At 46.1% G+C, this 27,582-nt stretch overlaps 1 protein-coding gene and 1 long non-coding RNA gene across 5 annotated transcripts in view; one reads left to right on the top strand and one right to left on the bottom strand.

Moving 5' to 3' along the window:
* The window catches only part of LOC125759854 (uncharacterized), a 37,463-nt gene extending 35,512 nt beyond the window's left edge, over nucleotides 1–1,951 (bottom strand). Inside the window, exon 1 of the long non-coding RNA XR_007417562.1 lies at nucleotides 1,848–1,951. This is a non-coding gene — a long non-coding RNA (uncharacterized LOC125759854). The remainder of the gene's footprint in view (nucleotides 1–1,847) is intronic.
* LOC119405969 (uncharacterized) overlaps nucleotides 1–27,582 on the top strand; it is a 326,987-nt gene that overhangs the window by 241,319 nt on the left and 58,086 nt on the right. The window lies entirely within an intron of this gene.

Below are 27,582 nucleotides of genomic sequence, written 5' to 3'. Positions count from 1 at the left end.
TCTGGAGGCGTTGGTCTGAACATACAGAGCAAATCGTTAAATCGCCGCGCAATTGGCAAGAAGTAAATGAGCTCTGGCTTCTCGACCGCTCCCAACGGAGGCCAGAGAAACAGCCGTCGTTCGATATCGCCGCACCGGAAACGCATATCGGGCAATTCTCCCACTTCCACGCACTTCAGCTATACGTTAGGTAACAGTTAAAAAGTTTTCGAGGCTAAAATGCAGAAACTTCAACCATCGCAACTCCTCTGCGCCGAGATCAGTCCTACCCAGTGCGACTCCCAGCGAGTGTTTGTCCTAGCGTACCGGTCCTGTCCGTCTACATGCCACCGGCGCTTCTTGGTTTTAGTACACGCCATTCCAACGTGCAAGATTAACTGTAAAGTATAGTCTGGACGTCCGTTAACGTAAATTAACCATTTTTTCTTGTGTACAGTGTCCGCACAAGGAGCCATGACCATCGATGCGACGCGCTTTCAGCAACGAACGCAGGCTCACCGAAAGCAGCCGGCCGCACTCGCCGGTACTTCTCAGCATAGGCGTGCGCACAGAGGGGGCAGGGGGGGGCGGCTGCCCCCCCCTAAACAACTAAGAGGGGGGGGGGCGTAATGTCAGCCCCACACATTGACATAATAGGGAGAGGGGCGCTGCGACTCGAGGGGGGGGGACGCAATGTCAGCGCCATACATTGACGTAATTGGGAGGGGGGGCGCTGCGACGAACCTTCGCCACCCTGAAGGGGAACCCTGCGCACGTCTATGCTTCTCTGACTCATACGTCAGAACACATACCTGTCAACTGGTACGCGTTAGTGAACTAACACACCGGCATCTTTTTTCAACTAATTGTATTTGTTTCTGCGGAGCGGTTTAAAGTTGTAGGTATCGATAGAACTGCAAGTCAGAATACAGACACACCCGCCCCGCAGTAATGTCGTCGCTCGCGCGAGAAAACTACTCACTATGAATTGATGTAGGCGCGTGTTTATCGAACGAGTCATCATAAAGCTCCGTACAGGTTCATCATTAGCAAGGGCGAGAAACGGCTATTAAAAATCGGAAATAACAGCCGTCAAACTGTACCCGACTCGGACATACGAGCGCTATGGGACGGGGACATAGACAAGAGGTACACAGGACAGCAATAGTACAACGCTAGTACACCGTGAGTACACTGCTACTTCACCACATTCTTGCATGACAATTGTGCACAGCTGTTCACTCGCTTAGGTACTCCACAAAGACTTATAATAAACCTCTAGCCACACTTCAAGCTTGCCTCCCCTTAAAGGGGACCTGCAACACTTTTTCAGCATGGTCTGAAAACGCTGCCGATCGGTAGTCGAGGCTCCTGGGATCACGCGAACCAAACGCTATATAGCAGCACGCGACCTCGAATTGACAATTAACTCTCAAAATCAGCTAGACATTGTTTCCTGTTTTATGGACAAATGATGCCATGAAACCAAATGACCGCGCCATAAACCCAAAGTTCATGGCCATTGGTTGATTTGAGCATCGTGAGCTGCATATTTACCTCGGCAATCGCAGAATGTGATCGGCAGTTTGGAGCATATTAAAAGCGTATTTTATAATTACGCATCAAAAAAGTTAATTGTAAAAAGCACTTTTTTCCCAAAATACCAAGCCATCCAATATCTTCCACGGCTCTCGTAGCGTGGGATATCTCATGAAAATAAGTGCGGCTTAGTAGAAATTCAATATGTGAGCGTCCATTAAGAATCCTGTATAATCACGCATTAATAACGCAAGCGTTGCCGCGGGTGGTTTCGTAGATTGCGAAGTGAAATCAGTCGATGAAGGCGTACATGAGCCAGTTCTGCTTACCTTGGCCCTGCGAATTGTCCAGGATTTTCAACGCAGGTTTTGTACTTTCTTGACCGTATGCTAGGACAGATACGTTGACCAGGACCGCATGTTTAGTACTTGTTTGCCTTCAATGAGAACCGTTATGTATAAGGTGATACAATAAAAATAAATAAGAATAATCATTTTGCTACGTTGTTTCACTGAAGCATGTCAGACGAAAGCAGAACGGTACGTTTCAAACGCCTTTGAATAGCGCCCTTGAATTGATTACATTTTTATTCTTGCTATGTAAAAGCGTAAAAAATATAAGAATGCGTGAGCAGGTTAGCAAACATAGAAGTAGCTTGTCGACCAGTTCTATGTGGTTCATGATATTATGCCCCACAAAGGTACCTAGCGAAGTGCTATCTGGAACTTCGTGTGACGCATTTACTGGTGTCCACAAGTGAAATCACAGATTGGTGCCTGGCCCAGAAAACCGTTTTTTAGAGAGCCGCTTTTCAGCGTCCGTGCGTGGGTTTCGCATCCACCGCTGTAGCTCAGGAATAGATTAGCCCAGCAGAGGTTGAGAGAGCAAACGCACTGCGCAGTGAATCTTTAACGACAAGGATCAGGAAAAGAGTGAGAGCAAAAATCAGAGAAACGTAGGCGGAGGAACTTACAACGAAATGAAGAAGTTAATATCCCTTAACTTCATGAAGCAAATTGTGGCCATCTCCTCCTTTCTATTAGTTCCTCCTCGGTTCTCCTGCGTTTCGCGCTCCTCTCCACAAACGTGACAACACCACGTAATCTGGTCCAGCTTAGCACGCGACGGCTCAAAGCGTGAATGCGCGCAAACCGATTCCGTGCGCTTTAATAAGGCCCTAAACCACCCATGTGGCTTGGCTTTAGGAGCAATTTGGAATGCATTTGACGCCTCACAAAAACAAACAGCCTCAAGAATTATGCAAAAAGATGTGGTAGCAGCGAAGATAGTGTGAACCTGAAAGAATGAACCAGTCAAGACGATGACGTACAAAGGACAGAAGTGCCACACAAAACGACTGCATTATCAACCATGATTTATTAGCAAAGAGCATCTTCCTGGAAAACTAGGGGCCCATGCGCTCTTCATACAAAAAAGAATGGCTCGTTAATTTTTTGGGGGTGAAAAATCCCACAAATGACATTATTTTTTAAGTGTCCTTCGCTTATGTGGTGTACTTGCATGAGGTTGTAAAAGTACACGTGTACAACATATACAGTGTAATCTAGCGATCAATAACAAGCTTTTAGGAAATGAGGACTTGTATCTTGAAACCAAATTGCGTAATAAGTGAAACACGATAGCGTGTAGTATTTCTTGTGTTCGCGCTAATGACGAATTAGTAAATCTCAACATTTATGGCTGTATTTACGGCAAATGGGGAGACCTTTCGCGCTACAGCGATTTTAAGCGCACGTTTTTAAGTGGCTCGAATCTTGGTTATTTCACACGCCTGGTCTCTACGTGGTAAATGGGTCCTGCGACGCTTTTTCAAGCAACCATGGAATGACATCATTAAATGAGCTTTCCCCATGAATCGAACACCGCAAACATTTTTAGAATTCGTCCAGTACGAGCGGAGTTACAAAGATTTGTTAGACACCGTAATTGCCTTCTCTCTTTGTAAATTATGTGGCACAAATAACAACCGACGCGGACTTACAAGCTCAAACAGACGTTTATTGGCGTCCGCATGAGCCCAGAACCTAAAGATGGCTCCTTCGTTCCTGGTCGAACTGGCTCACGCGCTTGCTGGCCCAAAGCTCGTCTTCTTCTTCCAGCAAGCTGAACGCGGGAAATTCAACAGATTCCTGGCCGCGCAGTGGTGTCTCGTCTGTACGGTCAGGCGCTTGCTGCATTACCTCCGTACGCGTCGATCCTTCCGCTTCCTCAACGTGGCCTGAAGGTGTCAGCCTTCTACTTTTCGGAATCCTCCCTCAGTTGTTGAACCTCCTCTCGCCACTTGGCGTGGACACTGAGGTCTCCCTTCTCTGCCAGCTCGCAGATGTAGGCGATCAGTTCAACAGACCTCTCAGCACGCACTGCATTGACTGTTTCAGTAGCAGACTTTTCTTACGAAAACGCAAAAACGGTCCAGCAGTGTCCTCACGCTCGGGTTTTCTGTCCTGTGAAGGCCGTTCTGTAGCCCTGTCACTGATGCCTATATTATTTTCTGAGTATGCATCTTCTTAGTTGAGCACTGAGGGGCGCTCTTGAATCCGCTGGGTGGCAGAGCGGTCTTGCACTCGCAACCGATCATGTGTCCCTGCTGCCTGGGAAAACCTCTGCAGAAGACAATCTAGGCTAGCCACCTGCGCCTTTCTTTCTATCATCTCCCTGTGCAGACAATCCACGGTAAGTCCTTGCTGCCTCTTTCTTTTTTCCAATTCATCCTGCTGTTGACGGGCGACCAACTGCCGATTCTTAAGCAGCATTGAGTAAGGCTGTCGTAGAACCTCCTCTGACGCAAGTAGCCGTTTTCGCACCTTGTCCAACTTCTGAGTCAGCTTCTCCAGTTTGAACTCGTACTCATTCACTAATTCTGCCTGCGCAGGGTTCCTCATAGCTTCCTTTAATTTGTATTCGATGTTCTCGCGATGAGTTCGTTCATCTATAAGCAGGCATTGAAGTTCCTTCAGCTTGTTTTCATGGGCTCTGTGCTCCCACTCACGAGCAGTCTGCTCCTCGCGCAACTTCATTCGCAGCTCGGACATCTTAGTTTCCATTAATGTGGCCTGCCCGTTCATATTTCTTAGAGCTTGATCTTCACGCAGTGCGTCATCCTTCGCCTGGATGACTCGCTTTTGGTTAGCATGGAAGTCCAGCTCCAGGCTCTGACTTTTGCTGGTTTGAACACGGTCTCCGAGTCGGGTCTCGTAGTGCTGTAGTGTTTCTGTTTCCTTTAAGGTGATGTGGTCTAATCTTGTGTGGTTTGTCTTGTCTGGCCGGGTGATCATGTCCATGAATCGTGAGTCAACTGTCTTTGACCATGAGGGTTCCGTGCTCCCTTGTGAGGTCCACCGACGCTTTTGCATGGTAATCGTTGTTTTTTCGTTTCCTGGTCTGGAAACATCACCGGTCATTTTGACGTCTTCCCACTGCTTTCGCCTTAGCTTATCTGGGTCGCACATACTGGTTGCATGACGAGCATTGCAGTCCGAGCATGTAACTCTACGCCTGCAATCCCTTGCTCGGTACCTCTACATGTGCATCGAAAGCACCGCATGTCGGCGGAAAGTAGTTTCTTCTCAGGCAGCGCTAAGTCTATGCTACATGACTCCGTCAACTGCTGCGTCGATTTACAGAAATTGCAGCTCAAGTTCGTTTCAGTTATAACAACTTGCCACTCAAGCACTGATGACGTTGGGGTCGCGCTGTGAAAGCGAGGACTGTCGTCTTTAGGATGAGCCGCCTCGTCGTTTCCTTTTTGTTCCCCAAGGTCACTCCTTTCGAGGCTCTCCAGTTCAATAGAGACAAAGTGAAGAAGACGCTCTAGTTCCGTGTCATGCTGAACGTTGTTGGAGCTTTCAGGTTGTGTCGCGCAGGATCGATGATATGCCACGACGAGGTCAAGTGGCAATGCTCTCACCAGAATGTCGCACAGCATCGATGAAAAGAATGACTTGCTGATGCCAAGCGCCTCCAGTCCCCGCGTGTTAATCAGCACATGGTCATAGATCTTGCGGAGTCGGCCACCTCATTAGAAGAACGCACATGGGTAAGCCTCCGATCTCTTGAGAAATACTCCTGCTCCGGGCGCTTTTTGTCGCCGAAACGTCTTTTCAGCGTGTCTAACGAGTCTTCGTAACATGCTTCGGTGGTAGGAAGCCCGGCTATAGCAGCCGCTGCGTCTCCTTTCAAGAACAGCCCCAAGTAGTTAAATTTGTCGCTAGTTGTAAGGTTGCCGTTCTGGTTGATGACCCGATCGAATTGCTCCCAGAGCTCGTTCAACTTGCACAAGTCACCAGCGAAAGAATTAATCGTCAGCTTCGGTAACTTGGCTCCTGGCCTATCAGCAGGTCCAATAGCCGCCGTCACGTCGCGAACTTCGATGGGCGCCGACACTGCAGATGTTTCGCTATGCTGGCGGCGTTTGCTCTGGAGCTTGGCTAAGATGCGGGTCGCCTTGTCCTCATGTTCAATCACGGTAGCGTACTCCGCCTCGAATGTCTCGTCACTTATGTGGCTCTCCATCTCATCATTAATCTTCTTCAGCTCCTCGTTGTTGCTCTTGAGCCTTTCCTAAATCGAGTCGATCTGTCACACTGTCGCGTCATCATTCTCCAGTAGCGCACATGCCTCTTGCATAAGCTTGGTGTTCTGAGCCCTTCGCGTGGTCCTCTTCATCTTGAGCTTGTCCATCGTGATCAACTGATCGGTAGGCCTTCCGTAGTTCGCGGCTGTTGTTCCAGTCGGTAGCCACCAGCGATGTCCCTTGACGGTAGCTCCCGGCTGTCGCCTCCCGGGTTTAACGGCATTAAATGTAAAATTTGTGCCACAAATAACAGCCGACGTAGACTTACAAGCTCAAACAGACGTTTATTGGCGTCCGTATGATCCAAGAACCTAAAGATGGCTCCTTCGTTACTGGTGGAACGCGCTCACGCACGCGCTGGCCCAAAGCTTGTCTTCTTCTTCCAGCAGGCTGAACGCGGGAAATTCAACACTCTTCTCTCGTCCGGAAAAAGCGCTGGAAGCTAAGCAGGGAAGGGTGGCGCGGAGGAAGAAGGTACATTGCACGCGCCTCATGAGCTTGAGCAGCTTTAAAGACGATAGTCTTTCTTGGGGAACTTAAACGCAGAAACTTTGTTCTGGCTTTCTGTTTGTCTGCCTGTCACCCGATTCAGCCACCCGGCCAAAGTTTGACCACTTGCGGAACGCCCAGCCATCTTCAACTGGTACCGCTGTTCATACTTGTGAGCATTGTTCATCAAAAAGCAAATGTTATGCATATCTGAGGCGCAACATCAATACATAAGAATAAGGTGGTGTGTTCCTTTACTATAAGATACATAGATACGTAATTCTTAAGACCCTAGTGTTTGTTGGGCTGTGTGGAAATAACTAGTGATTTTTCAGCTGCGCTGCAAATGCGACGCTATGAGCGAGATGCGGCGATTCAACATAGAGGAGGAGGCCTCATGTAGTAAGGCCGGCAGACGTCTCTTGGATGATGCGTGAGATCATCCACCTGAAGTGAAAAATAAAGAGAATAAAAAAAGCGCGCATGCCTATCGGTAATCTAAAGGAACTGAAAGAAAACCTTGCATGTGCGGTACAGTGCGGCCAAACCTTATTTTATAAGATCCCAAAATTTTTGGAATTATATAGGCGAAAAAAATGGTGCTAGTGTCTCAAATTTTTATTATTGGTTCTATTGCGTGTCATTTCAAAGAGTATTTTCAGAGCGTGTTTTCTTATTCTGGTATTTGTCCACACACATTTCTATGCTGCTAAATTTAAAAACGAAATCTTCATGTGGTCCTGACAACCTTCCTAACATGTTCCTTAGGCGATATGCTGAGTCTATTGCAAAGATTCTTGCTAATATTTATCGCGATTCTTTACTTCATGGCAAGCTACCAGATGACTGGAGGGTAGCCAGAGTCATGCCCGAGAGGTAAGCGGTCTGTATTAGAAAATTATCGTCCCATATCACTTACATCAACCTGTTGTAAACTAATCGAACACATTATAGCCAATCAAAGAAATAAATTTTTATCTGAACATTCAGACCTCTCTAATTACCAACATAGGTTTAGGAAAGGCTACTCAATAGTTACACAATTAGTTACACTTATACATTCATCCGCTTCATGTATTGATAAAAACGGTCAAACTGATGCAATATTTATTGACTTTAGCAAAGCCTTTGATAGCGTTCCTCATGACAAACTAATAATAAAACTCAGACTGATTCATAAATCATAAAACAGACAGAATCATAAAACTCAGACAGATAAAATTCAGACATAGAATTTCGGAAATTTTGATTTCATGGTATAGGAGCTATTGGACAAATCAATCCTAGTGTGTAGCAGTTAACGAGCGGCAGTCTGGCTATCTTCTTGTTGGCTCCGTGGTCCCTCAAGGGAGCTTATTAGGACCATTGTTGTTTTTGCTGTATTTTAACGATGTAGTTACTGTCATTGATCCTAGCATTCAAATTACATTGTTTGCAGATGACTGCGCGTTGTTTCATGAAATCACTTCAGCTAACGATCAGTACCATCTTAACTCTGCTCTTTATAACATTTTTGAATGGTGTAACACATTGGACATGAAGCTTAATGTGGATAAAACCATCTATCTTCGTTTCTCTCGCCGAAAAACTCCCCTTTCCTTTACATACTGGCTAGGCACATTACCACTGCGTGAAGAAACTATACAAGTACATAAGTGTCACTCTTTCTAATACTTTATCGTGGAATACACCTATAGATATTGTTTGTTCTTCTGCATACCGCAATTACACATCTTAACACATAAGCTCGAAAATTCGCCTCCAGCTGTAAAAGTACTTGCTTATAATACACTAATTAGGCCAAAACTTGAATATGCATGTGTTGTTTGCGATCCCTTTACTAAAACCAATATTACCCGTCTCGAGAATGTACAAAGAAAAGCTGTAAGGTTTTTTATTCAAAATTTTCTCGGTATGACACCCACTGAACTAATGCAGGCTAACAGCAGTCCATGCCTTGCACTAAGAAGGAAAACCGCACGTTTAGAATTTCTTTACCTTCTTCGGAATCGGAAACTAGCAAATAACCCTTCACCCTATTTTTCATCTTCAACATCAAGACATACTCACCACCATCATCGTAATTCAATGACACCATGTTTTACGCGAACAAACTTATTTAATTTTTTTTCCTCGAACTGTAACTGACTGGAATAATTCTTTGTTGCCTTCTGTCACATTGCGATTATTTCAAGCTGTAATAATTAGGTTTATGTATGCTTTGTTTATTGTTCTTGCCCTCACCCTGCTTGGAACTGCATCAGGTCCGCAGTATTGAATAAAGAAAGCAGAAAGAATATGATCACTTTAATGAAGGCACTACCACGTTCGACGAGTCGTTCGACGTGCCGTTCCCTGCGAGCCATGTGAAAAATACAATTTTTCTTTGCTCAAAATGGACATAACCAAAAATGAACTTGCGCTATATTTCTAGCCTGATATATTATTGTATTTATGCCAAAACACAGCATCAATGACTTCAAAATAAATATATATTTAGTTAAAACATAATTAAGATTACATACAATAACACACATATACATATTATGGCAATATATTTGCTGCAGTAGACTACTGAGTGGCTTCAACGAACGCAGCATTGATTTTACACATTTACAGACAGTTCCTAGGTGGCCTATGAAACGACTGAATAAATAAATAAATAAATAAAGATATCGTGTTCGCACCTGCACATAAAGCTTTACGCCGGGTCTGCAAAAGAGCTCGAGATTCAGCACGCTGCTCCAAGGTCTCACAGCTACGGCAGCGCAGAAGCCAGAAAAGAAGTACAAATAAAGAACTGATCTACTGGAACCATCGCGGGCGCAGTTATGTCCACACATCTCGTGCGCAAAGTTGCGCCTTGTCTATCAGCGCAGTATGAGTGCAAAGTTTTCAATTCATTGCCAGTCGAGTAAGTAGCTCACCGCCTTCGAGATAACGCCGACACAAAGTGCTTTGTGTGTCGGCTTCGAGATAAAGCCAAGCATAGCAAGCCGCCTTTGACAAACAAGGACTTCCAGTGGAAACATCGGCAAACTTGTCGGAGACACTTTCTGCGGCCCGTTCAGCCTATCCGCACACTTTGTGTTTCCATCTGTCAGCCCCCGTCTTGAATTTAAATGTGAGTGCATTCTATTGCATGTAAGTCATATTTACACCCGCGACATACTTCAAATCACTGATGAATGAAATTCGTGAGACGCAAAGCAGCGCAATTCTTGCATTCTTGAGATTTCGTAACGAAATACCGCGCTAGTGAAACCTTCGTAACGACACTATGGTGGAAACAGGATTCGCTCGAAAGGCAACGCGCGCACTGAAATACGCAGAACAGTACTGTGCCTTCCAGCAATTCTCATGGCAACCAACAAAGCTGAAAACGAACAAATCAAGAAAACAAAAGATTGCCTGCGCGTAGGCGAGCCCGCCTGTTTCTGTAGAGATGGCACGACCACAAACACAAATAGGGATGCGCAGACCTCATCGCCTGTCTTTGCTAGAGGAGTCCGGCGAAGACTAAAAGAATGGAGAACTCCGGCGGAAATATAAAAGTAACGCTACTGCGTGACTTTGATTAGGTTAGATTAGGATTAGAGCGGCAACAGTATCAGGATTAGAATTAGAGCGGCATTTTGCATAGACCTTGCATCTTAAGATGCACAGTACGTTATTTGATGTATCGCAAACACTGATGTAGACACTCGTTGTGTTAGATGTACCGCGACAGAGAGTCAAGATACCCGAAGAATCTAAGATACATGTATCTTCGACACTGCTCAGCACTGCTCTTACCTTACGACACTGTAAGTTTTATTTTAAATTAATGCGGACGCTTCTACTAATAGTACACGGGTAGTTATGCAAGAAATAGACGCCCATTCCCCAGCAACACACCAGCTGAGGGTTGTATGGTTTCACTGTTGCACCTTCAATCCAACTCAGCAGAATTATTAAGCAACTGAGAAGGAGGCTATTGTGGTAATAAAGGCTGCGTGTTACTTCTAATCTCACATCAACGGAATAAAATTTGCCTTATACACGGTTCGCCAACTATTAACGGACATATTGAATATCTCAGAGCCTAGAGCGAAATTGGCCCGATGAGTTATCTCGGCCGTTGCGGCAAGATTCTGCTTCGGCGGGGCGAATCGTAGGGTCGTCTCATTGATGGCTTTTAGGTCAGTAGCATCTGCAGAGCTAACAAATATATTTTCCTTTGCGGTCTCTAAACCACTGCTCAAGCAGCAGGCTTTACTGCACACTCAATGGCACTGTGGGCGACGTTTCCTGATAACTAAAAAATAATCGATCTATGTTTATTTGATACAAAATTTCTTGCAGTCATCGGCATGGTCATGCAAAGTTATCATGCAAAATCGATTTCAATTGACCGTCGGTTTTGGATTTTCCCCCACATTGCTGAGTTTTGTACACTTACGTTCTCCCTCCTTCACGTTGAGATCTGGTGAACTTGTAAGAATTTCCCGTCAGTGAAACCTTCTTCCATCCAACACACTGAATACCACCGAGAGATTCATTGCTGCCCTCCAGCCAAATTACATTTTGCGTACCCAGAAACTAGAAAATAAAGACGAAATGCCATTTCCCTCTGCGGTTACGTCATGCCATACAAAAATACAATCATTTTGAGATAAGTACACACAAAGCTGGTTGGTTTATACATTGCGACGGCACCACCTTACCTTACCCCTTACCAGTGGTATCCAATACCTAATAATATAATAATATTTGCTGGGGATTTATGTCTCAAAACCACGATACTATTATGAGAGATGCCTTAGTGAAGGCGTCCCTAAATTTTGACCACCTGGCGTTCTTTAACGTGCACTTAAATCTAAGCACTTGGGCCCCGAGCACTCTTAATATATAGGAATGCGGCCGCCACGGCCGGGTTACGATCTGCTCTCCAGTACTTTACGTAAAATATTGTGGCACCGTTCAGCACAGCTTCAGAGAAGTTAATAAAGGGTACCATTATACTTTGTACTTCTTAGTCTACCAAACGACCTGGTAGCTTTTTAAGCTATTCTTTGCACCGGGCAGTGCGAACAGAAACTGCCATCATCATGAATCTACACGCCCTCTCTCTTCCTCCTCTTCTTCTCCTCAGTCCTCTCCTTCATCATCTTCTTCGCTCCCAAAACACGTCTGCCGATTTCTCCGCCGTGGGGTGAATACACTCTGATAGCTAGGATAACGAGTACAGAGAGAGATAAATGAAGAGACAGAGAAAAAAAAAGATAGAGAGAAGTTCTCGGCAAAACAAATTTCATGGCGAGGTGGGATTCGAGCCTGCGAACCCATGATTCGAATGCGAGCGTCGTAATCACTCGGTTATCCAGGCACGCTAGCACAGCATAGCATATCCTTGCATAGGTATGGGTAGGCGGCGGGAAGGGTAAGTGAAGATGAGGAAGAGGGAAAGGAGGAGCAGCAGAGAGAGAAATGTATAGCATAGGAGGAAAGAGAGAAACAGACAGAACGAAAGGAAAGAACGACATATAGAGAAAGTAAATGAGCGAAAGAGATAGAAAGAGGAAGCAAGAGATAGAGAGAGAGAGAGAATGATGGGCAAGAAAGAAAAATATGGAAAGATCAAGAAAGGCGAATAAATATATAGAGAGCGAAAGAAAGACATAGCAGTTAACAGAGATAAAAAAGACAGAAAAAGCAGAGATATGAGAGAAAAAGAAAAATAACAGACGAAGAAAGAAAGAGGAGAAAAAATCAAGAGAAGCAAAGAAGGCTCCTAGCTCCGCGTTTCCTTCCGACGTAGCACACATGGTGCAAAGCTACATAAATTTTTTTCTCATGCATGGAAGCAGCAGTCTTTTATTTATTTTATGCAGCAACGCGACACGTTTTGTTTATTAAAGACGATAGCCTTTCTTGGGGAACTTAAACGCAGAAATTTTGGTCTGTCTTTCTGTCTTTCTGTTTGTCGGCACGTCCCTCGATTCAGCCACTCGGCCAAAGTTGAACCACTTGCCCAAGGGCCAGCCGTCTTGAACTGGTATGGCTGTTCATACTTGTGAACGTTGTCGATCAAAAAGTAAATATCATGCATATCTGAGGTGCAACATCACTAGGTAAGTATTAGGTGGCGTGTTCCTTTAAAAGAAAATGCATACATACGTAATTTTAAGGACCCTAGTTTCTTAAGCTGCGCTGAAAATGCAAAAGAATGGAAGCTTGAGCGAGTTGGTATGCGTTCATCTTTGTTGAAACAGCGCTCACTAGACGACGACGAAGTAAAAGAAGGCACACGACAGGCAGCGCCTGTCCTGTGCCTTCTTTTACTTCGTCGTCGTCTAGTGAGCGCTGTTTCAACAAAGCTGAAAATGCGACTGCGCTGAAATTTGCCTTCCTCCGTGCCCTTCGCACGAGCTCATTGTTGTGTTTCGGTTTCGGTTCTGTATTGCACTGTACGAATGCCGTGGGTTGGTGTTGAAAAACTTTAGTTTTGAGAAGGCCAAGAAGGTGAAAAAAAATATTTAAAAAATGAAAAAGCAGCGTTGTGGGCGGCCTTCAGGCTGCCGGTTGTGGGCGCCGCTCTGGCGTTCCTGTTTTACCCAGGCGACGTGTAAATAAAAGAGTGTGTCGAGAGTACTCGTTGAGTGCGGACGTTTCTCTGCTTCAGCGCTTCGCGCCAAACCGCGTTTTCGGGCTGGCTAGCGTCCCCGCCGGTCGCGTTGGTCACCGCCAGTCTTCGCCTGCTGCTGCGCCGGGACTACCAGCACGCAACACAGCACTCATGTTTCCCGACGTATTGCCAGATGGCGTCCATATCTCACACAGCGCCTCTTCTATCGTCTTTACACGACATTTGCAGCGAAGCACGCAGATACGCGGTTAATTTTTTTTATTTTTCTCTCCCTCTTGTCTGCCATATTCATTTACAATACGTAACTCTCTCGATAAACTATATTTCCGCGCTGCTTCTCCTGTATTTTTAGGGGTTTTGGGAGCTGGTCAAGCGGTCATGAGCTGCTTTTTTCCCATTTGTCCTCTGCAACTCTGTAATGCTTTTGTGGAAAAATGACGCATCCAGAACATGAATACATTTAACAGAGGTTGTCAAAGAATATTAATATGTACGCACACAGCAAGTTCGTCACTTCGGAAGCACTTGATTCTTAGAGGGGATAAGAACTGTAGAGCCATGGAATCAACATAGTTTCATATAAGTAGTGCTTTACCATAATGTGGCGTAGTTGTGAGCGATATGGTGAAGAATCAATAAGTGAAACCGTCGAAGGACGAGTTTTACTCTCGGTATACAGGCAAGTTACCCGCAGTTACGACCAACCACGGTTAACCGCGTTGAACAACGGTTAGCGCAAACCACGGTTCGCCGATGTTACACGGCGCACAAGTGTCCTCGGTTAAAGCGGACTGTGCCAGAACATAGAAATACAGCTGTATGATGGTGGCGGGTCCACATATTATGTGGGTTTTCATGGCAGTGTGTTTATTGAGCATCTGTGTACCGCACTACCAGGGGCGTAGCCAGGGGGAGGGGGTTCGAACTCCCCCCCCCCCCCCCCCCCCCCGAAGTTTTTCGGTTGTGCTTGCGTATATTACACGCACGCATACAAACACACGCACAAACATACATAAAGTATGGTTGAACCTCCCCCCCCAAAAAAAAACAAACAAAAAAACATGGCTGATCTCTCCGTCATAGAAATCGGTATAACACGAAAGTGAAACATGTCTTCACAGAAGTAGTGCTTATCGTGTAGTGATATATGAGAGCTTGTACAATGTCTATTCGTGTTTGGCCGCTTTAGCACCGTTTGTCGTGGATGCACCCATGTTGACAGCATGTCTCTATCGCGAGGACTAACGCCCATGGTCATTATTAAACTGTTGTGGTATCTGTCGGTGTGAACATATATTTGGACACAGCGATTCGTGAATCCCGCGTAAGGATGATATCAACAATCTCCTAATCAACACTGGTACCCGGAGTGCACTTCAAAGCGTCGTCAATTAAGAAGAGAAATGCACGGGGTGCGCTTTCTAGGAATGGGTGACTGACGCCTGCGCTCATGCGTGCACTACCACACACTGCGCTTCAGCAACACGGGAGGTAGAGCTTCGTAGCCTGAGCCGCAATCGCGTGCGTCCCGATGGCCTCTGTGTCATAGGCGCTGGTCTCACTCCGCCAAGGCAGGACATTCGCCCGTCGAAATCGCGTCCTTTCTGCAACGCGTCTTGCAGCAGTTTTGTTAGTCGGGTCTCTCGCACTCGAAGCACTCGGCGGCGGAGACACCCCGTTGCTGCATGTGGAGGCTGCACTACTCCGATGAGCCGACGCACGCCAACACGAAGCGAAAGGCAAAGAACAAACTACCTCAAGGGTGCGTCGGCGATGTCACCGCGCCGACGCACACCGATACGTTTTAACCATGACCTCCGATATCACGCGCAATCTCGGGGAGAGAGAAGGAAACTTATTATCGCGTAATCTCGGAGTAAGCGCTAGTAAATGTCGATCGTGAACCATAACTTCTTTTCACCTCTCACAGACGGCGGTACCGCCCCGCTCCGCCCCACCTCCCAGCATCGCCAACAGAGTATCATGCGTAAGAGAATGTGTGAAAGACATAAGGCGCGTTCGCGCCGTGTCATGCACTGCCGAGTTAGCTTAGTCGGTAGGGCGCCGGGCGCTGGCGGTCGCGGCCGCAAGGTCGTGGGTTCGATTCCCAGCTGGGGATATTTTTCAAGTTTTTTTTTTCTTTCTCACCCCCTGGCGTCCATTTTATTAGCGTTATATCCGTGACGGATGTACTTGGCGGACCCCGGCATAAAACACTTTCGTATTAAAAAAACTTTCTGGCTACGCCCCTGTACACTTCGTCTAGACAAAGAAGCTGTAGAGTATTACCATAGAAGCTCTTTTTTGGTGATTCCCTATAAACGACTGCCCAAGGCTAGCTCATCGCATCCATCCGTCAAAAGGTGGTCTGCCACGCCTGTCTGGTCGTTACACCATGGTCTTCGTCTGCGCTCTTCCAATGAGTAATCATGGCAGCGCTAGAGCGCAGACACGACACCTGTCTCACCTATCTTCTAGTGCGACCCTGGTGTCACTTTTTGCAGCGCATCTGTCTCGTGCAAAGATCAAGGAGCACATGTAGGTAAGACTAAAGGTGGCAACAACTCTGACGGAGCAATTATGTTGTTTCCGCGCACGCAGACACGTACTATAGCATTCGCCTGGAATGTAATGTCTGAGCTCGTTTAATATCTGCTGCTTCACGCGCGTGGCTATATTGCACGTCACGTTTGCATCATGTTTGCGCGTCACCTTAAGAAGAGCCGCCGTGGGCGTCAACAGCTTCGCCCCGATTTAGTACTCACTTGGACAAGAGGTGTCACCTCCCTGCTCTTGGGGGAGTCGTCACTGATTTTGAGGCGCCCTCTTTGAGACAGCCACGCCGCGCCATCAAGCGACGTCGTATAAAACGACAAGTTGGCGGCGCTTTCAAACTTAGGATCTGAAAAGCGTGCACTACACCACTCTTTTTGGCGTTACTTAGGTTTGTGCCTTTCCATTACATGACCTAGCTCACATTGGCAGTCACGTGAGCGCGTTCGTGCTATTACGTGCGCTGCATTTGGCGCAGCCATCTTTTTTAAGATTTTATTGACAATCTCGAATACGCCTCGTCAACCAATCGCGTTAGTCTGTTGTATCGTAATGTAAGAGGTCGAGCGTACGATGTGTTCAGCTGCTCTTTGGACACGGACGCCTGTTGCACGTTCCAAAGAGGAACAATGGCAGCACGAGGAACGTCGGCGCGCCCAGAAGCGCGAGTTTGCTCGGCGCGGTCAAGTTAACGCCACCGACGACGGTCGCGCCAGTGAAGCCAAACGGACACGCCACTATTCGCCGTCGGAGCCTTCCCCACGTTCGCTTGTCTTCTCTCTTCACAGTCTGAAGGGTTCTAAATATTTAAATCGTCCACACGTCACGGGAACGCGACCCCGCTCAGTGACCAACCAGCGACGCTGTTCTGACTGTCTCGCCACTTTCAGCTTTTACGCTTTCCTAGTACGAATTGAACAGTCGGAGCAATGACACGCACCGAAGCCAATCACCTAGGCCACGCACCTCGCCTTATGGTGCTGTATCGCGTTGCGACAGTAGGTTTTAGGCCGGTGTTTTCCAATCCATCAATACCTGTCATAATTAGGAACGCTAGCACTCAGTAGAGGATACGTTAAAGTATTTACGATTAACGTGACTGTTTGAGCGAGTTTGTAGTTCCTCATGAACTACAACAACAACACTTCAACTACAACTACAAGATTTCAACAGCGCGGGAATAAACACGAATGCACGAAAGGAGAGCTGACACGCACAAAAGCTTGTCGGCGTCAGCTCTCTTGTCGTGCATTCATCTTTATTTTCGCGCTCTTGAAATTCTGTTCACAAGCACTTACAATCCAGCTTTACAATTATCAGACGCAAGGCTTGTAATTAAAGCATAAAGGCCTCAAAACAGGAACGTTTTGCGTACAGTGGGCCTTTCACGTGCACCTGGAGTCAAGTACGGGGGTGTGCTCACAGTTCACTCTCGTCAACATGCGTTCGCCGTGGCTGTAAATCGAATGCGCACCCTTGTGCCCAGCAGCGCGACCAATTACCTTAATAGAATGCGTTGCTGGGCGAGTTGGGGCAAGACGGGGCACCCGTCTCCTTGTCCCGTCTTTTTTGCGCTCTGCTTTTATTTTCAGACCAATTACCTGCTTTACTACCGCGGCGGGTATGAGAGGGCATACAGGTGAAATGAACCCCATTTGGCCATTCTGATGTGGCTTGAAATGGCGCGCGCCGGCACCTGCCGAACTCGCTTCATGCCCACCGGTGACGTGTCAGCAAACCCTGTGACTGCCAAATTAGAAAAGGTGTGGACTAAGAATGTAGGCAACTATGAAAATTCAGTACTGAGTGACAAGTAATCAGCGAAATTATCTAGGGATGATCAGTGAAAAGAAGACACACTGATGATTTAGCAATCTATGATATAAACCAATAAATTCTTAAGCAATAATAAACGCAGAACTACGTGTTGAAAATGTACGTACCGCTAATAAACCGGTCCAATTGGTCTGATAATGTGCCACGGGAATCGGAGGGGGCGTGCTGCCGCCGGCAGCGGGGCCTACAAGAAACGGTAGGATGAAGACGAACATGGTTTGTCTGTCGTAAAGCCTTCGGCGCCAATTGAAGCGTCAACAACACACTTTGCCAGCACGCAGGCGCTTTTTCTTCATTTATAATCAGAATCTTATCGGAAAATAATGACGTTGACCTTGTCGCAAAAATGGCTTTGGTACTGCTAGGGCCGTATTGATCTAACCTGTTTGAATTGTTACTTTACAAAGGAAAGAGCAGAAGAAATTAATAGCGCTGCTACTGAATAATAATTTACCACGCTACTTACAGACGTCAATACGAATAGTGACGCTTGAAAAGACGTCAGTGATGGTCAGTAGCAAGCTCAGCCTTAACTGGCCTTCGGCTTCAAGTAGTGTTGAGCAAGGAAATTTTCCGAAACCATGCTAAGGTACAAAGACACCGGTAGAAAGAATGAACCTCCGCACGCATTCCTCTGTGTATTACGCCCACATACCCTGCGTACTTAAAACAAAATAAAACAAAAAAAGAACATTATACTTTCAATTCTAACTGAGCTAGGACGTCACAACAGATTAGTCATTGTGCCTCAGGGCAGTTAAATGTTAATCTGGCAGCGGTTATTAAAAAAAAAAAACGTATAAAGAAAGCCTGCGACGGAGTTTGAGCTCGCCACTTTCGGGTCCCTCAGCGAATACGCTACCACTGCGCCATGCTGAAACACAGTCACCTTTCCGTAAAAGTACCAGTGAAAAAGCAACACACCATTTCGTTTCAGATTTGGATGTCGCATACTCACGAAAGACGTGATCTTCATTTGTAAATCAAGCTTGGTTCTTTATTAAACAAACAAACGGCTATTGTTTGTCAGATGTCCAAATTCAGAGATCATGGCTTGTGTAAAAAAAAAAAAGAGGCTTCGTTTTTCGTGGGCGCGTACTTGATTAAAGCTTTCGCAATCGTCACGCGTAGCGCATACCCACAAACCACGGCCCGTGGTTGTATGGTGTGCTGGTATGCGACACAGGTGAAACCCCAACTACCACAAAAAGGGCATCGAAACATTTGTATGATAAGGGTAATTGCTCGAATTTTACATAGCAAAACCACATGAGGCACGCCGTAGGGTTGGTCTCCTGATTGATCGCGACCACCTAGGTTTGCTTAATGTGCACCAAATTTTTCCCCACATTGTTGTGATTTCCATTTTGCTCCATATAAATGCAATCACGGGGACCGTGAATTGAGCCCGTGCCGTCGAGCTCAGGAGCGCGTCAATTTGCGCAGCTGACACGAGCTGTTGACACAAACTACGCGCGCCGGCCGATTCCTACGCGCTTGCAATTCTTTGTGGCGTGCGTACGAAAGTAAATCTGGGGCGGAAAGCACGTGCCTGCGTGACCCAGGCGATAGCAGCTGCGCGTTACCCGCGCTGGACTAAAGCGGACGAAGAGAAGAAGAGGTGTAGATCTAGAACAGAAAAAAAGACTGTGATTCAGAGCTGCTCGGAGGCGTTCACTTCACCTATATCCTGTTTCTTTCTGGTGCACAAGTTCGCTCAACTTGCTTTATTACATGAAAGCGCGTTTTTACCTGTTCTTTACTACATCTATGCAATAAACGTTGCATATTTACCGCTGTGACACAGCTAGCTTTTGCCGAGAGTTGCGCGACCCAGGAGGAATCTCCCGATGAGCGCCACTTATGGTATGCGCATATTCGCACGGTAGCGTGCACTTCGTTTCAACAAAACTGACATCTGTGTTCTAGCCTGAATATGGACGTCACATCATACCATAAGATGCCCTTAAAACGCCAGTGTAGTCCACGTGTATGGTAAACGCACGATGTGCACACAACACGAAGCACGCGAAGGAGTCGATCCATCACGTAGCGATTAATAGAAAGCAAAACTAGAACGCTTCAAAAGAAGCTCCTCGGCGACTTTTTTCTATGAAATAAACTCTCACGCTCTGTGGGACCTGTCGAAATTGTTTAATCTTTAGTGGTTTCATGTGTTTCTCACGTGTTTGCTGTTCCGTGTATGTCAAAGACCAGCTGCGTGTGTCGAATTCAACAACGAATTTGTTCGTGAAAATGACCTTTACACAAAGAGGTCTTGTATTCAAGAAGTACACAGGTGCCACTAAGTGAACTTTACTAATTTCTCTTGATTCTAACTTACCTCGCCATTTAAAGGTCAGCGCACTTGGCACAGTTTGAATACAATCCGGTGTACTCATATTTACCGTTGATACCATTGCTTCTCTTTCTGCTGCTGAACGGTGATCCGCCTTTTCATTTGGGGTGATTCAAACAATACTTGGTACCCAGAGGCAGCGAATGGTATTATAGCGTGTTAGAATGTCGCCCAATGATGTCTTGGCGCTGAGATCGAATAGGGAGAGCTTTCGCTACACTTAAACAGACTGTATATATTATTATTTTTTTTGTAATATGCATTCATTAGCTTTTGACTGTCATACACAAGTGTGAGTTAACCTTAGGTGTTACGATAATAAATGAAAAAAATAATTAGATCGTACCGAGCAGGTCATGGTATTGGTCTGTTCAACGTAGATTGCTTCTGCAGGACTGCTACCCTGACTAAATTTCTTGAAGCCTGCATAGCGATGGTCAAATGGCATTTAGCTTCTTTGTGCTGTCCAGACATTTCTCAGAAGGCGTGTCCGTGGTTTGGCATATGTGGTCTGGCGATGAGCGAATTCTCAAAACATAAGTGAAGATGAGTTGCATTTTTTTTCCGCTCTGAGGTTCACCCGTTACTTTCGAATGCAAAATAAGAACGGACAAGTCCTGCGGGCGCCGGTCTCTGGAGATTTATTATCCAGAGGACTCGGCCGTTTAAAGGGGCCCTGCAACACGATTACAATTAAACATCGAATGGCTTCATTAAAATAGTTTATTGCCTCACGAATAGACTAATCAGTAGAGTTTGTTGCCTCATGCAGTAAGAGCGGACAGACAGACAAACAACTTTTCTTTCTTAACCTGTGGCTTTTACTTTGCGTTTTCCAGCTCTCAAGCACATACCTCTTGGCCTCCAGGAGATTTACAAGGCACAAGTCTATCATTGGGGGTCTTGAGATCTGTGGATATTTCCGTAGTGACCCATTCAACGTCTTTCTCGACCTGCGCGAGCATATCCCCCCGTGCACCGTACTCCGACTCATCCTCGCCCCGTATCTTTCGGAAGCGATCCCAAGCAACGTATTTGTATATCCTTAGCGGGGCCGCTCGGATCCTGATCGATAACGGTACGATGTGGTGGTCGCTACTTAGATTTCCCTGCAAGTCACTCCAGGCTGCTTCGATGTTCCTAAATAAGGCCAGATCTGGCATCATGTCCCTCGAAACCAAATTTTCTATGCTTGTCGGAAAGCTCCGCTCCGCGACTAGAGCCAACGCAAGGTATTCTGCCGTCCTAACCAAGTTCGCTTCATTCGCTGTTTGTCTCTCATGCCCCTTGGCCATGTCAGGGACATTGAAGTCTCCTGAAACTATCAGAGGGCTGTCGCCTGCTATGTTAAGGGCCGTGCCTAAGCGTTCATGAACCTTCTGCCTCTGATCCGTTGGAGGACTGTACGCATTAGGGACGAATATGCTGTGTTGATTCTGCCACTAGGCATTGTCTCAACTAGCTGCGCCTCCAACCGAGTGCTGGCACCACCTGTCCCTGTTCTGATCTCGTGCTCCTGCAAGAAAATTTCCGTCTTAAACATAGTGATTACCCATCGCAACGCTCTTCTCTCGACTAGAGAACGCGGTATAACGTGTAGGAGCTGGACGTGCGGCTTGTCCGCTTCTGCTTTCATAAACTGCTATAGCGGGGCCTTGGGGCGCTGGATGCTGGCGCAGTTATATTGCAATCCACATATTCTATCCGAGATGCCCGCCATCTTATCTTTAATTAGCTGGCATCCCACTGAGTGCGGCACAGCTGCCCGAAACTTCGGATTCTGCGGTGCTTTCTTAACCTTAGCGACCATCTTCCGTCTGCATACATCAAATACCTTGGCCTCCATTACCCCATCTTGAGGTTGAGTGTAGCAGTTGTCTCAGACTGTTTTGATGATCTCGGATTGCTGCTCGATAACTCCAGACTGGTTTCTAATTGCTTCCGCTAATAGATCGAGGATTTGCGAATTGATCTTCTCGCGATCGTCGCGGCTGGTGTGGACGAGGACACGGACGAAGGCTTCCTCTGTCGGCTCTAACACGCCCTTGGTCGAATCTGAGGGAGGTGCCTTGCGATTTGCCTGCACCAACGTCGGCTTTAGTGCGGGCGTGGAGGACGTGCTATCTTGACCGTGCTGTGCTTTCGGAATCAATTCAAGGTCCGCCCTCAACTTTCGCATTTCCTCCTAGGAGCTGAGTTACAGCGATTTATCGCATGCTTCAAGCTCTCTCTCTCTCTCTGCTTTCGTACGACGAGCACACTGAAGGCTAGTGGAGGAGAGGGGGAGAGGTATGACAAGTCGGCAAGAAGATGCGAGGCTTACATTTGGTGTGGTCGCGACAGCGAGCATGTCCGGCATAACACGTCGGTAGCGCTACCTATGCAGCTCAGCATGCTTAAATCAGCCGATAGCCGTGGACTTTCAGTTTATGACGCGGTCGTATGCGTTTATGGCATAATTTGGCGAGAATATAGGGTGTGCTTTCTGGCTCACTTAGAGAAATTCAGGCGGCGTGCTGTGCTGTAATCTCTGGCTCAAACTTTCTTCGGAGTATCGGCTACCAATCGACAGAGTTTTCTGGCCTTGCTGAAGATTGCAAATCAACGCTAGTTGCGTGGCAGATATTTAGAGTCATAGTCCCAGTGCTTCCTTAACAATACCTTAACGCTATATGATGGACAGGTGATGGACAGTGAGGAACAGGTTGGCGGTTGATGGCTTGTGACGTACAGGTGGCGGGTCGATAATGATGGGTGCTAGGTGCGCGATTCAGGGCCAGTCTCTCAATGAATTGGCAACAGCCATAGTTTTTCCAAAGCTTGTTTTAGAGTACTCTTATCAATGGAGCTTCACAAGGTGAATTGTCTATGGCTACCTGTGGCCAAGCACGTACCAATTGTTGTCATTGGATGAAATAAATGCATCTTGCGCCAAATTCTTGTCTTCACTTTCCTTGGGGCCTTCGAGATTTCCCAGTGTGGCCGTCTTGCGCGCTTCCTTGAGAAACTTCTTACGTGCTCGCGGATAGAAGCAAGATGTTTTTCTGGAGCTGGCGCTATCAGCGCCATGGGGGTTTTTCTGGTTGGTTACAGAAAAAAATCCAATAAAATCACATAAATTGAATTTGGAGTCATGAGCTCGGCGAAGTCAGTTGCAATCAGATTGAATACGTGCACGGTGAGGGGAAGAGGAATGTTTCAAGCTTTCACCGTGATGTCTGCGCTCATGTTACAGAGCGTACGAAATATTAATGAGAACTAACAGACAATAATGCCAAGGAAAATATAGGGGATGTTTTTAGTAATAAATGTAAGGTAATTGTGAAGAAAGAAAAGTGGACGAAAAGATAGCTTGCCGCGGGCAGGGACTGAACCTGCGACCTTCGAATAACGCGTCCGATGCTCTACCAACTGAGCTACCGCGGCGGCCATCCCTCCGTCCACTTTATAGGGTATATGTGTGCATTTAAACGTGGGAGCGTCAGTCAGCGCCGCCAGTAGCCATGACGGCGAGTGTGGAACACTCTTTTTCTGCCTTGTTGGCGTCACGTAGCACGTGAACTTATTACGAGCTGGCAGCTGACCAATAATCCCTCGCATACTACCTCAAAGCATCAAGTCTGCCAGAACGAGACCCTCGCTATGAATGAAGGAAAGAAGTGTTAATTTCAAGGGCTCGTTTTCTTTGTTTTACACAATATTAATGAGAACTAACAGACAATAATGCCAAGGAAAGTATAGGGGATGTTTTAGTAATAAATGTAAGGTAATTGTGAAGAAAGAAAAGTGGACGAAAAGATAGCTTGCCGCGGGCAGGGACCGAACCTGCCCGCCTCCCCTATACTTTCCTTGGCATTATTGTCTGTTAGTTCTCATTAATATTGTGTAAAACAAAGAAAACGAGCCCTTGAAATTAACACTTCTTTCCTTCATTCATAGCGAGGGTCTCGTTCTGGCAGACTTGATGCTTTCAGGTAGTATGCGAGGGATTATTGGTCAGCTGCCAGCTCGTAATACGTTCACGTGCTACGTGACGCGAACAAGGCAGAAAAAGAGTGTTCCACACTCGCCGTCATGGCTACTGGCGGCGCTGACTGACGCTCCCACGTTTAAATGCACACATATACCCTATAAAGTAGATGGGGGGATGGCCGCCGCGGTAGCTCAGTTGGTAGAGCATCGGAAGCGTTATTCGAAGGTCGCAGGTTCGGTCCCTGCCCGCGGCAAGCTATCTTTTCGTCCACTTTTCTTTCTTCACAATTACCTTACATTTATTACTAAAAACATCCCCTATACTTTCCTTGGCATTATTGTCTGTTAGTTCTCATTAATATTGTGTAAAACAAAGAAAACGAGCCCTTGAAATTAACACTTCTTTCCTTCATTCAGAGCGTACGAAAGTCACTCGAGCTCAATGGACGCCGCTAAACGAACAAAGAGAATATGAGCGCGAACGATCAAGTGTCACAGCTCGACACTTGAAGCACGCTAGTTTCCGTCGCTGCTTCGGCCGCCTTTGCAACAGAAGCGCTGATCAAACTGAGAGTATCCATTGGCGAGCCTCACTTCGTATAGCATTAATTTATTGCTATCGCATTCAGTGCTACACCCTTGCGGCGAAACTGTGACTTTTTTTTTCTAAAAGAGCCAAATCCAGAAACCAAGACTGGGCTACATACCGCAGGAGCGTAAAGCGCGCCTAAGTATCCTTCACTTTTAAAACAATTGCAATCAAGATGGGGTAATTCCTGACTGTACATTGAACTGAAAAAGGCGGTTTCTAATCGTAAATGAGCCTAACCATATACATGTTTGAATCAAACTGAGCCAGATTCGTTAAGCCAGCGTTGCGTCAACGGTCGTGTCCACAACAGCGAACGCGGCAGCATACAATCTGTTTAATTTTTTCCTAGTTGCTTCGGTATCGTTTTTTCGTTTCACAATTGGGTTATGTTGGGCGAGTTCTAGCTTATTGAAGGACGTGATTTTGTAGGGCGGAACTCGAATATAAAGAATGAGAGGCCGACTTTCCTACTTTCTGCATGTTAGTGTTTGTTGTTCGAGCCTTACGGTACAATATCATATCCTCTTGACGCTTCAAAACGGCGTATTTGAAGTATAAGACAACTGAAACGAAGATATTGGGCACCGATATATTCCTTGAAGAAGAAGAAGTGACCCGAAGTGGGGCAACATTAGAGGAGCTAAGAAGATGAAGAGCTGAAGCAATAGTGCGCCTTTTGCCAGGAAGGACCACTCGCCCTTAAAGTCTACTTATCGTCATTACGCCAATGCAACGAAGTACGGCACTGATGTAAGCACAAGGATAGTGCTAATGTTATCGCCAAATATTGCTACATTGTTGATTCGCTGTGATTTAGACATCTTCTGCGAGCCAATTCAAGGCGAAATGAAATCTTTCATTCTACAACAGCTTGATCCAGATTATACTGGTGAATACCAACGATAGTCGGCTATAGAGAGTTTAGCCGCAATATCGATCTTATGTTTATTGCTGAAAAGAATGGAATGGCGAAAGATTTTTGAAGCAGGCCCCACCATACGGTTAGTCGCAAAGAAATGCGTTTTTTCTACTTTCACCTAAAGTGGACTTTTTTTAAATGTCACCATGTTCATGCCCCGTTAGAACCCACACAGACACCTGACTTTTTAACACGAAAGTGTTTTATGCCGTGGTCCACCAAGATTTTCATGACGTATTTCCGTCACGGAAATACGTCAGTAAAATGAACGCCATCAAATGGCAAAGAAAAAAAACCTATAAGAAAAAGTTGCGTTTACAGGACTCGAACCCATGACCTCTCAGTCCGCGACCATGTCTGGCGGGCGTTTAGCCCACTGAGCTACCGGCAAACACATAACGGAAGCTACATGAACGCGCCTTTTATCTTTCACACTTTCCTCTCAGTCCTCTTGCATGGATGGATAGATGGATGCTATGAGCGTCCCCTTTATAACGGGGAGGTGACATGTGTGCCACCAGGCTTGGAAAACAAAACAAAAAATCATGCCGTTCCTGTGACCGCCCCATTCAGCGAGTTTCCAATAGAAGTGTAATTTCACAACGCTTTAACACACCGCGAGGTGGTGGCTTTAGCCCAAGCCTCGCTCATAGCATCCATACTTGTCGGAAAATAGCTCTCCGACGCTCACCTGCTGTCGCACCGCGTTCCCCGCTCGCCCTGTGAGAATTAACGGCCGGGCTAGAGGGAAGACACGACGCGCGCAGCATTTCTCTTCGCGTTTCACGACGCTTTGAAGGAGTGCATATAGAGCATCAGTGATTACTATGTCCTTGTTTATGCCATATTTGCGCGTGATTCACCATATGCGGTGTCCACGTATATGTGAAGAACTTCAGCTACTGCAAGGGTTAAATCATGATCATGGGCGTTAGTCGTCGGTACGGAGATGTGCCACTAGGGGTCAACGTGAGTGCGTCCACATCAGGCGGTGCTACATCTGCCAAACAACAATACACATTATACAAGCTCTGATATACGAATGCACGAAAGCAATCAGCTACTTTTTTGACGACACGTTTCACTTTCGTGTTATACCGATTCCTATGACAGAGGGATCAACCATCTTTTTTTTTTATCAGAAAGCAAATCTTCCACCCATCGAGCTACAGCAGGACAAACTGTTGCGACTGTTTTTTCCGAAGATTCTCATCAGCACCCTACAATATATACGAACTTTCCCTAACAAATGTAAAAAAAGACATATGATCAGTAATATTTTCGAACGGTACGCTTTTCAAGGAAACTGTTTCTTCGCCAGAGCAGATCACTCATATTTACTCTGACTTTTAATAGAATTCTTCCACACCGCTAGGACAAATTGTTTTAAAGGCGTCCCATTTTTCTGAACCGGGAAAGTTATTTTCTGAATGTTTTCTACGACAGGTGCAGGGTTGATTTCGTGAACACTAATTTTACGCAAAAAAAAAAAACTGAATTTGACACTGAATTTGACAGCCTTCGGCAAGTCGGACAGACGTCTGTAATTGACTTAAAAGAGTGCACATGTCCAGTACGTGTTGTAAACGCGGAACTGTCTTTCAGGGTTATAGAATTGAATGCCATAAATGATCCGGTCAACAAGAGCAACGTTCAAGCTTGCACCGTGTTTTTCAGAGAAATGAAGTGGATTCACCCTTGCGTGAATAATGAGAAGGCAATCATCTGCCTATTTAAAGATTCTCAACACGGCACCACTCAAGAACGATACTTATGGGCAGCCATTTTTAAATTTCACCATGTTCATGTCACCTTAGAACCCACACAGACACCTGTCTTTTATATCAGATTGCAAATCTTCCACCCATCAATTCATTGTGATCTCAGGCCCAAAGAAGCAATTGTTTACATAAATGTCTAAGGAGTTCTTAAACATACTAGACAATATTGCCTTGTATGCGGTCTGTTATATATGTAAACGCTTTTTCGTGCAGCAGCTATAAACTATACTCCTCATCGCAACTGCAAACCCAGCAGAAATGGCAACCTTCACACTCGAGAAGCTTCAAAAGCTTCAACACAGCCTTTTACTCAAAAAGAAGCAACAGCAGTCAATGAAAAG

This window comes from Rhipicephalus sanguineus, chromosome 9 (assembly GCF_013339695.2).
Source record: "Rhipicephalus sanguineus isolate Rsan-2018 chromosome 9, BIME_Rsan_1.4, whole genome shotgun sequence".
NCBI lineage: Eukaryota > Metazoa > Arthropoda > Arachnida > Ixodida > Ixodidae > Rhipicephalus > Rhipicephalus sanguineus.
This window is presented reverse-complemented; position numbering and strand designations above follow the sequence as displayed.